Source organism: Nyctereutes procyonoides, unplaced genomic scaffold (genome assembly GCF_905146905.1).
Source record: "Nyctereutes procyonoides isolate TBG_1078 unplaced genomic scaffold, NYPRO_anot_genome, whole genome shotgun sequence".
NCBI classification, from domain to species: domain Eukaryota; kingdom Metazoa; phylum Chordata; class Mammalia; order Carnivora; family Canidae; genus Nyctereutes; species Nyctereutes procyonoides.
Genome location: NW_026575049.1, coordinates 26,729,385 through 26,742,787, shown reverse-complemented (window position 1 = coordinate 26,742,787; position 13,403 = coordinate 26,729,385). Strand labels below are relative to the sequence as shown.

Genomic DNA, 13,403 nt, shown 5'->3' with positions numbered 1-13,403 from the left:
GGGGGCCTTGAGGACACTGGTTGCCCCTTCACAAATGCCCACCTCCAGCTGGCAGAGCCAATGCAAGAAATAAAGTTTGGGGTTCCCGGAAACACAGACCCCACCAGCAGCAGCAGCGAGTGAGCAGAGGCACAGGCCAACGATTCCTTCCTTTGTTCGTTCTCACACTTGGTAAACATTAATTGAGTATGAGCTGTGTGCCAGGCTCTATAGTAGGGGCTGTTCCCTTTGCCTCTCATTCATTTAACTCCCACAGCTATTTCAACTTCTGGGATCTCTGGGGCTTTAAGGTCTCCCTACTTCTGGATGTTTGCTTATCCTAGACCTAGTCCCCAGTCCACCGGACCAGGCAGGACTCTCCCGTGATCACCAGGGAAAATCCCAGGGAACCTTGGGTTATACTGCCTGGTTGTTGACAAGCCTAAACATGATTTAGAAGGCGGTTGTTCACCTTGCCAAAATAATGTCTGCTTTACCAGAGAATTCCCAGTGCTGTTTTAATCTTCCCAATAGGATTTCCCAGACACTGCTATTTGGGGCATGAGCAGGTACTGTCCTTCCAGAACCAATAAGCCAGCATGAGCAATTATGACAGTGTATGCCCCAGACCCAGCCACCCCACACCTCAGTGGTAACCCCGGAGCACGTTACACCCATCACCAGGAAGCATGCTCAAGATATTCCTGGTGGCACTGCTTGCAGCTGCTGTGAAGTACAGGCAACCAGGTGTCCTTCACTAGGGAAATTGTTAAGGAATGAGGTGGATGCACATGGAAAGTAGAAAAGTAGCCCATCTGTAAAACAACATGGGTCAAACCAAAAGATCTGGTTGTGAATAAAAAAGGAGATTAAATAAAATGGGACATCAGACATGATGTCATTTGTGTAAACTTAAAATGGATACACATACTCCTAAAAAGCTACATGCTTGTAGACAGTTTACATTTATTTTTTTAAATCTTTTTAAAGATTTTATTTATTTATTTATTTATTTATTTATTTATTTATTTATTTATTTATTTATTTATTTATGAGAGACACAGAGAGAGAGGCAGAAACATAGGCAGAGGGAGAAGCAGGCTCCATGCAGGGAGCCTGATGTGGGCCTGGATCCTGCGACTCCAGGATCACGCCCTGGGTTGAAGGCAGGCACTCAACCACTGAGCCACTCAGGTGTCCCTATACATTTATTTAAGGGCATATCTTGAGTATGTTACAAGAGGAGTCTTTGGACGGAGAGGAATAGGGGCTGGGTCAGGGATGAGGGGAGATACACACACACACACACACACACACACACTTTATATAAAATAAGAGAGGGCCTTGCATGGACAGTGAAAGTATATGAAAAACAAAAGTGTTTTTTTTTAAGAACAAAAGATTTTAATTAACTGAACAACCTCCACTTGAAATAAAAAGTAAAATTTAAATTTAAATCGTACTGCTTCTGAGAAGTAATAGATGTACTTTTTCTTATTCCTCCCACTAAGCACAACTAAAACCCTGATCATAATATATAAAATAAGCCCAAGGAGGCTCTGAAAGAAGGGGAGAAGAAGGCAGATTAGCTAGAGATCACAGGACCCAAAGAACAACAACAGGATGAGTTTCTTGGCGGTCAGTTTTTTTTTTTTTTTTTTTTATCTTGCCTCATATCTCAGACTTGAAGCTAAAGAAACCAGCAATCTGGAAATGACATGGGGTTTGGATATCGACCCCACCCCCCCAAAACAACAAAAGCCTACTCTATCTAGCCAAGGAGCCAGAAAAGAGGCAGCCAACAAGACAGAAACATTTTAGACAATATTTAGTGTACTCCAGCCAAACCCTTCAGAAAAATCTGTGGCCCCCACCATGTCAGCAAGACCACATGGGAAACCTAAACTGCCCCCTTCAGCAGTATATAAGGTGCTCCAATCTCTCTGTCAGAATGCTTTCAGGGAAAGCCAAGGAGGGGGCTGGGACTTGCAACAACAGAGAGCCACACTAACTGTTGCATCAACAGAGGTCAAGTGGGGAATTTGGACTTCTAACCCTATTTGGCAGCAATGAGGCACTTCCCCAAGTCCCCACTTAAGCAGCATCCCAGGAAACTAAAGCAGAAGGCTAAATAAGATACAGAGCCTCATTGCATAATGCCCAAAATATCTAGGTCTCACTGGAAAAATCACTCACTGTGCCAAAAGCCAGGAAGATCTCAAGCAGAATGAGCAAAGATGCCCACACCAAGATAAGAGAAGTGTTACAAAACACATCTGAAATAAATGAAAACAATTAAAAGTCTCAGCCAAGAAACAAAAGATATAAACATTTAAAATATCACTTACAATTGCTTGAAAATAAAATAAAATGCTTTGGTGTAAATCTAGCAAAACATGTGCACAGGACTTGAGGGCTGAAAACTCACAGACAGCTGATGAAAAAAATAAAAAAAGACAAAGAAATGGAAAGATATACTATGTTCATGAAGACAATTCAACATAGTGAAGATGTCAATTTTCCTCAAATTGGCATAAGAACTCAATGCAGTTCTTATAAAAACTCCAGCAAAATGTTTTGTTGATATAGAAAACATTATTCTAAAACTGATATGGAGGGAAAGTATTTTCCATTCCAGTGGAGGTTGGGGAGAGGAGAGAGGGGGAAGGGTGAAAGGGGTGGGGGCTGGGTGGAGGCTTTGTCCAGAGGAAGTGAGATTGCACTCTATCAGACAGCCAGAGGGACAGGACAGGACTGTCCACTTGGCCGCAGGTGCCCCCGGATGAGGCTGAGCCCCAATAAATCTTATAATCAATGGATAAAGTGGAGAAGATGTGGAATCGCTTCCAATACAGTGTCAGGATCTCTTTGGTCACAAGGGAGGGAGCTGTAGTGAAAATGTGGACATGTACTCCAACAGGTGTTTGTGAAAGAAAGATCAGTACAGGAGACTCTGCTCCTCAGCAACAGAGGTGTCCCTTAAGAGAAAATGTGGCCTTGCAACTGGGATGAGACCCTTCTAAGAATTCTTCAAGGAGAAACCAAAACTGTGCCACTGAAATTCCTCAGATTGTTGAAATAAGCATTGAAAAGGATCAGGAGCCATGTGTCACCCTGGGAGTAAGACTCACAAGAAGAGATCCCTACTCTCGGCAGCCTCTGTGAGGTGGAGAGAAAAAACATTCCTGTTCTACAAAGATACAGAGTTCATTGGAAACTGATAAAAAGTTTGGTGGAACTGGAAGCAGACTCTCAAAAGAGAGCTCAAGTGCAAGCTCCATGTGCGATACGGACAGCGTGTCGGCAGAAATGTAGGAAGGTGCCCTTGGAGACAGAGGTTGCAGGATACTGTGGGCTTGTGTTTTCCCCCTGAGAACTTACAACAAGCAATCGAAACCCCCTTTTTTTTCTAATAAAAGAAAAATATACATTTCAGAATTAACGCTTGACAAATGCCCATTTCCTGCTGGCTCAAATTTAGCCCTGAAATGGCATTTGATTAAACAGCAGACAGCCCCCGTGAACCCACACTCAACAGTCTTTGATACATGTGATCCATCCTCCGCGTCTAGGGATGAAAAAGATAAACTTCAAAAGAGAGAGAGAAGGCGGCTTGGTATTGAAGAAGGGATTGAGTCTCCTCCCAATGCACAAATCCATATATTTGAAGCCACTGCACAGGTTAATCCGTTATATAAACCGGGACCAAAGTTAGCTCCTGGATGAATGAATGAAGTGCAGACAATATGGCAATTCTGCAAACTAACTATGACTCAGAAGAGGACGCTAACACCCTGAGTCTGTAGTCACGTAGGCAGAGGAAGGTCAGGTGTCTGGAGACAGCCGTGCCCACGTTAGCAGACAGGGAGCTGGGAAAGTCCATTTGCAGATGGATTATGTACACTGCCTGGTGCTGGACTTGCTTCAGATGACAGGGAAATCCCTGTTACTGGGGATCGATGGACCTTTCTGAACAGAAGCCTCCCTTGAAGGGAAACCTGAAGGCACATTCTTGCTCGGGGACTCTGCCCAAGAGGACTGCCTCTTCTGTGAATAATTGACCATGACCCATGACCCGTGTGTACTTGGCTCCTCCACTCTAACCGGACTTCGGGAACATTAGAAAGATCCCAGTTTTTTGAACGATCACTTACTTTATCATTAGAAAGACTTTTTCTGTTAGCCTGCACTATATCTGCCATGCAGTAATCTGTAGATGCCCCACACATGATGAAATTGTTGGGCTCCCTTTGCCAACAATGTTACAGGAGTTTTTGAAAGAGTGTCTATCCTGTACCATCAATGTTACAGGATTTTGAAAGAGTTCCCTGGTTACAATGAGAACCAGTCAAGGCCAAGTCAACTCTCCTGCCCCCCAAGGGCATTAACTAGATCTGCTTTTATGTGCCTCAGACAGTAGTACATCTGTAGAGCAAGCACATGTATCAGTGTTGGGTGTTTTTTTGTTTTTTTTTTTCCAGTATAATAGGTAGGCTTAGTGTTATTATCTGTCAGATGTGATCTGCTGTTACTTACTCAGATAAATGTGGGGCCTATTGAGACAGAAGACAGAGCTACAGGTGTTAAGTAAGGCTACAAAAACAGTTTGTCGATTGAGCAGTTTGGTTTTTTTTTTTTTTTTAATTTATGATAGTCACAGAGAGAGAGAGAGAGAGAGAGAGGCAGAGAGAGAAGCAGGCTCCATGCACCGGGAGCCTGACATGGGATTCAATCCCGGGTCTCCAGGATCGTGCCCTGGGCCAAAGGCAGGCACTAAACCGCTGTGCCACCCAGGGATCCCAGCAGTTTGGTTTTTAATGACTGTTGTAATTGAGTGAAGCAACTCTGGGCCATTTGCTATGAAGAATTCTATTTCTTTTTTTTTTTTTTTAAGAATTCTATTTTTTTTTTAAAGATTGTATTTATTTATTCATGAGAGACACACACAGAGAGAGGGAGAGACGTAGCCAGAGGGCAAAGCAGGCTCCCTGTGGGGAGCCCTATGTGGGACTCCATCCAGGGACCCCAGGATCACGACCTGAGCTGAAGGCAGACGCTCAACCACTGAGCCACCCAGATGCCCCAAAAGAATTCTATTTCTTACTGAAGAACAAATTATTAATATGAGTCTTTCAATAGTATGACTAATATTTGAAATTATTATTTTTTTCTAAGAATTTTTCTTTTTTTTTTCTAAGAATTTTTCTATGACTTTCCAAAAGTAGCAGTTTGTAGTTACTATAAATCAAGCATGGGAAGTCTAAAAGAGAAAGAGAAAAAAGACAACTACAATTTTCTGGCCACAAGTTCACTGACATGTGGGTACAAGTTATAGTCGGTCTCCTGTCTCTCCTGTAAAAGGTGCCATTAGGTAAACCAGGTTTTCTAAATAGTTGCTCTTAAAAAGTCAGGCTTATAAAGTTGGTATTTCAAGGTCTTAGGTATCGATTTTTTTGTATGAGTGCATTAACTTAAAACACATTGGAAAGGAATGCCTGGGTGGCTCAGTGGCTGAGCATCTGCCTTTGGCTCAGGGCATGATCCTGGGGTCTTGGGATCGAGTTCCACATTGCGCTCCCCACAGGGAGCCTGCTTCTCCCTCTGCCTGTGTCTCTGCCACTCTCTGTGTCTCTCATGAATAAATAAATAAAATCTTAAAAACACACACACACACACATTAGGAAGAGCTGCCATGTAGTCCCACAGTCCCACATGTGATTTTTTTTTTTTTAAGTTAGTAAAGGCAGTCTACTCAATTAGTTGAAGCTGATTAGTTGAAGTTGATTAGTTGAAGTTGGGTCTTTCCCTATGCCCGTGATGCATTTGTGAGCCATGAAGAAAGGGAGGCTAGAAGCAAGTCAGCTGATAACAGCAGTGGTTGCTGATGTTTGAGATTATTACTAACTGCGATGAGCAATTTGGATGGCAACACCTCGCTCCTTGTTGGAAACTCTCACAGCTGAATTGCTTAAGTGCAATTTATAGAATTTCAGGGCAGTTAATTTCTAATGGCAACTCTGAAACCCTAATTGCAGATTTAAGAGGTACTATACAACCACTGTATCTGTAAATAACTTCACTTAGCACCTCTTTGTCACTTAGAATAGTATGCGCTACTATTGGAGTGAGCTGTTTGGGAAGTAATACCAAGTTCTAGCATTTGCTTTTTTACAGCTCTGTCCTGGATATTTTGCACTAGTCAACTCCATTCTTTTTTTTTTATTATTAAGATTTATTTATTTATTCATGAGAGACACAGAGACATAGGCAGAGGAAGAAGCAGGTCCCTGTGGGGAGCCCAGTGGAGGACTTGGTCTGGGATCCCGGATCCCAGGTTCATGCCCTGACCCTAAGGCAGACACCCAACCCCTGAGCCACTCAGGCATCCCAGTTGAATCCATTCCTGTGTCTTATTATTACTGTGGTCTGTACCACTGGTGAACGCTCCTTGGTTTCCCTACCGGCTCCTACAGAAAGTTCTTGCACATCCCAATGGCTATTGCCAAGACTATAAAAAAGAAAAGTTGAAAAAAAAAAGAAAATAAAAAAAAAAAAGAAAAGTTGTATTTGTGTGCAACACCAACCCTTTGACTGCTAATGTGTGTTTCTGCTTGCTGTGCCTTATTACAGCTGCTTTTTTGTGCTAACAAAGTATGTTTTGTGTAAAAAATGAATAAATAAATAAATTTAATTTAATTAAACTGATACCTGGAAAAGCAAAGGAACCAGAATCATTGAAACAGTTTTGAAAACGAGCAAGAGGAGGGGAACCAGTCCACATGATTTTTCAAAAACCTGATATATAAAGTATGTAAGACTTCTTACATTCCTACAGTAAGCAAGGCTGTGTAATATTGGCAGAGCAAGTGACACACAGATCAATGGAAGGAATTAGAGCACCCAGAGACAGACCACACAAATATTTGCGTTACAATAATGCAAACACAGTTAAATGAAGGAAAGACAGACTTTTATGCAAATAGTGTTGGAGCAATTAAACATCTATAGGTGGGCAGCCCAGGTGGCTCAGCAGTTTAGCGCTGCTTTCAGCCCAGGGTGTGATCCTGGAGCCCCAGGATCGAGTCCCACATCGGGCTTCCTGCATAGAGCCTGCTTCTCCCTCTGTCTGTGTTTGTGCCTCTCTCTCTCTCTCTGTGTCTCTCATGAATAAATAAATAAAATCTTTAAAAAAATAAAAAATAAACATCTATAGGTAAGAAAAAGAAAAACCCATAGAAATAAAGACATCTCATTCTAAGTCTCACATCTTACACAAAAATTAATTCAAAATGGATCATAAAGTTAAGTGTAAAACTAGAAAACTTTTAGAAAAAAACACAGGAGAAAAAGTTGGGGATCGAGGGCTAAGCAACCAGTGCTCATACCGAGCACCAAAAGCATGAGCTGTAAAAGACTGATAAATCGGACTTACATCAAAATTCAAAATTTTCTCTTGGTGGAAGAGTCTGTTTAAAAAAAAAAGAAAGATTATTTGGGGGGAGGGTGCAGAGGGGGAGAGGGAGAAAGAGAGAGAATCTCAAGCAAATTTCTCCCTGTGGGCAGAGCCCACCCTGGGGCTTGATCTCATGACCTTGAGATCATAAACTGAGTTGAAATCAAGAGTCAGATACTTAACTGACTGAAGCACCCAGGCACCCCCATGGAAGAGTCTCTGAAAAAGCTGAAGAGCCAAAAGCTCTTTTTTTTTTTTAATTTTTTATTTATTTATGATAGTCACAGAGAGAGAGAGGCAGAGACACAGGAGAAGCAGGCTCCATGCACCGGGAGCCCGACGTGGGATTCGATCCAGGGTCTCCAGGATCGCGCCCCGGGCCAAAGGCAGGCGCCAAACCGCTGCGCCACCCAGGGATCCCCCAAAAGCTCTTGATTTCAGTTTGGGTCTGGATCTCAGGGTCGTGGGATTGAGCACTGTGATGGTTCAGCACTCTGTGGGCAGTCTGCTTGGGATTCTCTTCCTCTGCCCTTTCCCCTGCACTCTTCCCCCCCCCCCCGGCCCCCTCAAATAAGTAAATAAATCTTTTTTAAAAAATGGCTGAAGAGAAATTACAGACTGGGAGGAAATATTTACAAACCACCTCTCAGACCAAGGACCAGTGTCTATTTTTTTTTTAAAGATTATTTATTTATTCATAGAGACATACAGAGAGAGAGAGGCAGAAGCAGACTCCATGCAGAGAGCCCGACGCGGGACTCGATCCAGGGTCTCCAGGATCGCGCCCTAGGCCCCAGGCGGCGCTAAACCGCTGTGCCACCAGGGCTGCCCAGGACCAGTGTCTAGAACCTACAAAGAACCTTCAAAATTCGACATCAAAAAGAAAAAAAAAAAGAAAGAAAGAAAAAATCCAGTTAGAAAATGAGCAAAACATAAGAAGAGACATTTCACCAAAGAGGGTATGCAGATGGCAGATAAGCACATGCAAATATGTTCAACATCATTAACCAGGAGTGAAATGCAAATTAAACCCCAATGAGCTATCATTGTACACCGATCAGAATGGCTAAAATTAAAAAATGGTGACAAGACCAAATGTTGGCGAGGGTGCAGAGAAACCGAATCACACACACTGCTGGTGGGAACATGAAAAGGTACAGCCACTCTGGAAAATGGCTTGGCAGTTTCTTTAAAAATTAAACATGCAAGTGCCATTCAACCCAGCAATTGCATTCCTGGGCATTTGTCCCAGAGAAATGAAGACTTATGTTCACACCAAAACCTGTACGAGGATGCTTATAGCAACTTTATTCATCATAGCCCAAATCTGGAAACAACCCAGATGTCCTAAGACAAATGAATGGCTAAGCAAACTTCGTGTATCTATATCATGGGAAACGACTCAGTAACCGAAAGGAATGAACCGGTGACCCACACAGCAACCTGGCTGGCTGGCTCCCCAGGAGTTACGCTGAGTCAGAAAAGCCAATCCCAAAAGGTTACATACAGTATGACTCCATTTATTTTTTATTATTTTTTTAAAGATTTATTTATTTATGATATATATAGAGAGAGGCAGAGACACAGGAGGAGGGAGAAGCAGGCTTCATGCTGGGAGCCTGACATGAGACTCAATCCCGGGACTCCAGGATCACACCCTGGGCCAAAGGCAGGTGCTAAACCGCTGAGCCACCCAGGGATCCCCCGTATGACTCCATTTATATAATATTCTTGAAACGACAAAAATTACAAAAATGGAAAACAGCGGGGATCCCTGGGTGGCTCAGCGGTTTAGCACCTGCCTTTGGCCCAGGGCAAGATCCTGGGGTCCTGGGATCGAGTCCCGCATCAGGCTCCCTGCATGGAGCCTGCTTCTCCCTCTGCCTGTGTCTCTGCCTCTCTGTGTCTCTCATGAATAAATAAATAAAATCTTTAATTTAAAAAAAAAATGGAAAACAGCTTAGTGCTTGCTGGGAGTTCAGGTGGGGGTGAGGATTGAGGGGAGTGGGCATGGCCATAAAGGGGCAACAGGAGGATCCCTGTGGCCTTGGAAACCTGTGGTACCTTGACTGCATCCTGGTTGTGACATTGTCCTACGATATAGTTTTTGTAGGATGCTGTCATCGGGGGAAACCAGGAAAAGGCTGCAGGGGGACTCTCTGCATTATTTCTTTAAACTGCATGTGAATCTACAGTTATCTCAAAATTAAAAAGTTAAATTTGCCAAAGACATTAGCCAGGATCACCTCCCTGCTCGCCTCCCCAAGCGCCCACTGCATGAGAGGTGGTGGCTGGTGCTCGGTTTCCGGGGACCGAGCTGCCATCAAGAGTCCAGCTGCGGCTGGGGAGCTGGGGCACCAGCACCACAGCCACTGCCACCCAGAGAACTCAGAGAGCAGAGCTGGAGCCAGATGCAGGCAAATGTTGTTTCACACGTTGACACGAAGGGAAGTGTGGCTGCCATAATCCCTGGCAGCCCTCCAGGGTGGCCGAGGACAGAGATGGTGTGCGAGGCCTAAAGAGGAACAGCGAGCTCTCAGGAGCCAATGCAGGTGCCCCAAGGAATAGTCGTGTTGGCTGGCCAAGTATTTGGGTTTGTCCAGGCCCCAGCTGGCTGGGGGGGACTCCTGGGGAAAGCCAGGGACCCAACATGTGGAGATGGCACGCAGTGAACGTCCCGCCGAGACATCCTTGTGCTCAGTGGGGCTGGGCCGGCCCAGGCCTCACTGCTGGGGTGGAGGAGTCAGTTCCTAGGCGGTAGGTAGCAAGTGCACAGGTGCGGTGGTCTGCGCGGACCGCACACCTGCTTCGGCCGTGGATCGTCACTATGCTTCGTTTGGTCATGTTTTCTTTTTAAGATTTTTAAGGATTTATTTATTCATGAGAGACACAGAAAGAGAGGCAGAGATATAGGCAAAGAGGGACGATGTGGGACTTGATCCTAGGACCCTGGAATCACACCCTGAGCTGAAGACAGACGCTTGACCACTGAGCCACACAGGTGCCCGGGATGCTTTGTATTTTTATATCTCTCTAGCCCTTCGGAATCTGTGCCTCCGCATCCCCCTCTCCAACTATTTCCAGAATTCTCCTTTCCCAAACCTTTCCAAAGGAAGAAGGGACATCAAAGGGTTGTCTGATGCTGCCTTGAGACCCTGCAGGTGTCACGTGGTGAACTCCTATTCTACAGTCCCAGGTGCTGTCGCTTCGAGCTGGGAGCTGGTTGTCCTACCACAGAGGAGGCCGGGATCAGACCTCAGGCATCCGGCTCTCTGCCCAGCTTCACTTGGTCAGGGCTGGGGAAAAAGAAAGCCCCCCCCCCCGTGCACCTGCAGAAATGATGCCTCAGTGCCTCTCTCCACCCCCACGGCCATGCCACAGCTCCGTCGCAGTCATGCAGCAGTGCACGGTGACAGCCTGCTGTATGTCAGGCACTCCTACAGACTCCGAGGGTGCCGGTGAACAAAACAGACACAGATATCCTTGCCCCTTGAGCTCACATTCACACCTCCACTTCTAGTCCCTCCATCCATCCTCTATCCTTCATCCACAGCCACCTGGAGGCACTCAGGGGACATTGTCACCGGTGGGAGCCTGGAGGCTTTTGAGCTTTGGTTCCATATGCAGGTAAGACCTATATTGACTTTTGAGGTTATTTCCAAATAGATCAGCATACAGTCATTGAATGGTATGTCGTGTTATGTTAATTTGATCAATGTAAGATATCTAAAATAGCACAAATTTAACTAACCCTATTTAGATCTTTCTTCCTGCTTTCAAGATAACCAAAAACCTCAACAAAATGGTAGTTTCTGGGCCTTTCTGGGCATGCATGAGGTTCAGGGACACCTGCCCCCTCCCGATCGGTCCCACAACCTCCCCTGACATAGGCCCCTTTTCCTTCTGTATGGTCCTTTCTGGAATAGGGAGCATAAGAATCCTGCCCCAGAAGTAAGATGGTAAGGGTTCGAGTCCTGATCCCAGTTACTCATAAGACTTTGAGTCAGTTCCCTCTCCCTTTGTGGCTTCAGTTTCCCCATCTGTGAAATGGGAGCAGGGGGGTGACCTTCAGGGTCCCTTTCAGCACCAATGGCACGATCTCTCCTACTCGACTTCTGCTCCCCAACATCTGTGTCTCTCCCCAACTCACGTTCCTGGTGTGCACATGGTAAATCTTCAGATACAGGACACAGTTTCCAGGTCACCCATGCTGTGGCCATCGGGACCTGGCCATAGAACAAGCTGGTTGTCTCCAGGAAGTCTGGCCACCTTCACGGCTGCTGGGCCAGGACCCCTGAACTACAGGCATGGGCTGAGTGACCCCATCACACAGCTCTGGTCCAGGGCCTGCCCAGAAGTTTCACAACTGACTCAGGACCAGGACCTTTCCTGAGCCAACCCAGAGCTTTTCCTTCCAAACACTCTTCTGTTAGCATAGAGCTTGTTAAAACACAGAGAACCCGCGTTGGCTTTGACAATTTAAGTATTCCTCCTTTAGTCCTCACTGAAGGACACTGTCTGTGTCCTTGTCCACCCTGGAGCTCTGCCAGGGTTTATGTCCAGCTGTCCAGTTTATATTTTCTGGTAGCCACTTTTCCCTTCTTACTAATACACGAAACATTTGCCTGCCATTCGCATCTGGCTCCAATCCCCTAGGAGGTGAGGTCTGTGGTTCTGATGCCCTGGCTGAGCCAGAATAGGTTTTTTTTTTTTTTTTTAACACCTCATTTATTTATTCACAAGAAACCCAGAGAGAGTGGCAGAGATACAGGAAGAGGGAAAAGCAGGCTCCCCGTGGGAAGCCTGATGCGAGACTCGATCCCAGGACCACAAGATTATGACCTGAGTCAAAGGCAGATACTCAACCACTGAGCCACCCAGGCAGCCCCAGAATCAGTGTTCTCACAAGATCCCTAGGGTATTTTGCACATTAAGGTTCGAGAAGGTCTCGTAGCCAAGAATCCCAAATTCCCCTACCCAGCCAGATATGCTTGTTCAGTCACTTAATTCATCCATCAGTGATATGTTTGCTAACTGAATTCCAGTACCTTTCACTGCAGGGGTGTCCTACTACGGAGGAATTTCCTATTCCCAGGTAAGCATCCAAGTAGCCACTGAGTTCCCATGTTCGCAGGGTCAGCCCTCACATGGTCAGCACCTAGAACCCAGTCTGCTCCAGGTGACTGTCCCAACCTGGCTGCGACCAAGGGGTCCCATCAGTTGGGGTCTGGCTGCAATGAGCTCAAATTATTATTTTATATTTTTAAATTAAATTTATTATTATTATTATTTAAAGATTTTATTTATCCACAAGAAACACACAGAGAGGGAGAGAGAGAGGGAGAGAGAGAGAGAGAGAGAGAGAAGCAGAGACACAGGCAGAGGGAGAAGCAGGCTCCATGTAGGGAGCCCGACGTGGGACTCAATCCCAGGTCTCCAGGATCACAACCTGGGCTGAAGGCAGTGCTAAACTGCTGAGCCACCCGGGCTGCCCTATTTTATTATTATTATTTTTAAAGATTTTATTTATTTACTCATGAGAGACAGAGAGAGAGGCAGAGACACGGGCAGAGGGAGAAGCAGGCTCCATGCAGGGAGCCCGATGTGGGACTCGATCCAGGGTCCCCAGGATCAAACCCCGGGCTGCAGGCGGCGCTAAACCGCTGCGTCACCGGGGCTGCCCGATTTTATACTTTTTAAAGATTGTACGTATTTATTTGAGAGAGAAGAAGGGAGAGAGAGAGCAGGAGCAGGAGCAGAGGGAGAAGTAGGCTCCCCACTGAGCAGGGAGCCCAAGGCAGGGCCCGATCCCAGGACCCTGGGATCATGACCTGAGCTGAAGGCAGATGCTTAACGGATTGAGCCACCCAGGAGCCCTGAGCTCAAACTTTTAAAGGCCAGAAAGCCAAGGCCCATCTCCCCATCTCAGCTCAGGCTCCTCTCCCTAACATAAGAACACACACGTGCACAC

General features: G+C 45.6%; 1 pseudogene; it reads left to right on the top strand.

The window, feature by feature from the left end:
• Window positions 1–2,679: 2,679 nt before the first annotated feature.
• LOC129512150 (suppressor of cytokine signaling 5-like) lies at window positions 2,680–4,298 on the top strand (annotated as a pseudogene).
• Window positions 4,299–13,403: the final 9,105 nt, after the last annotated feature.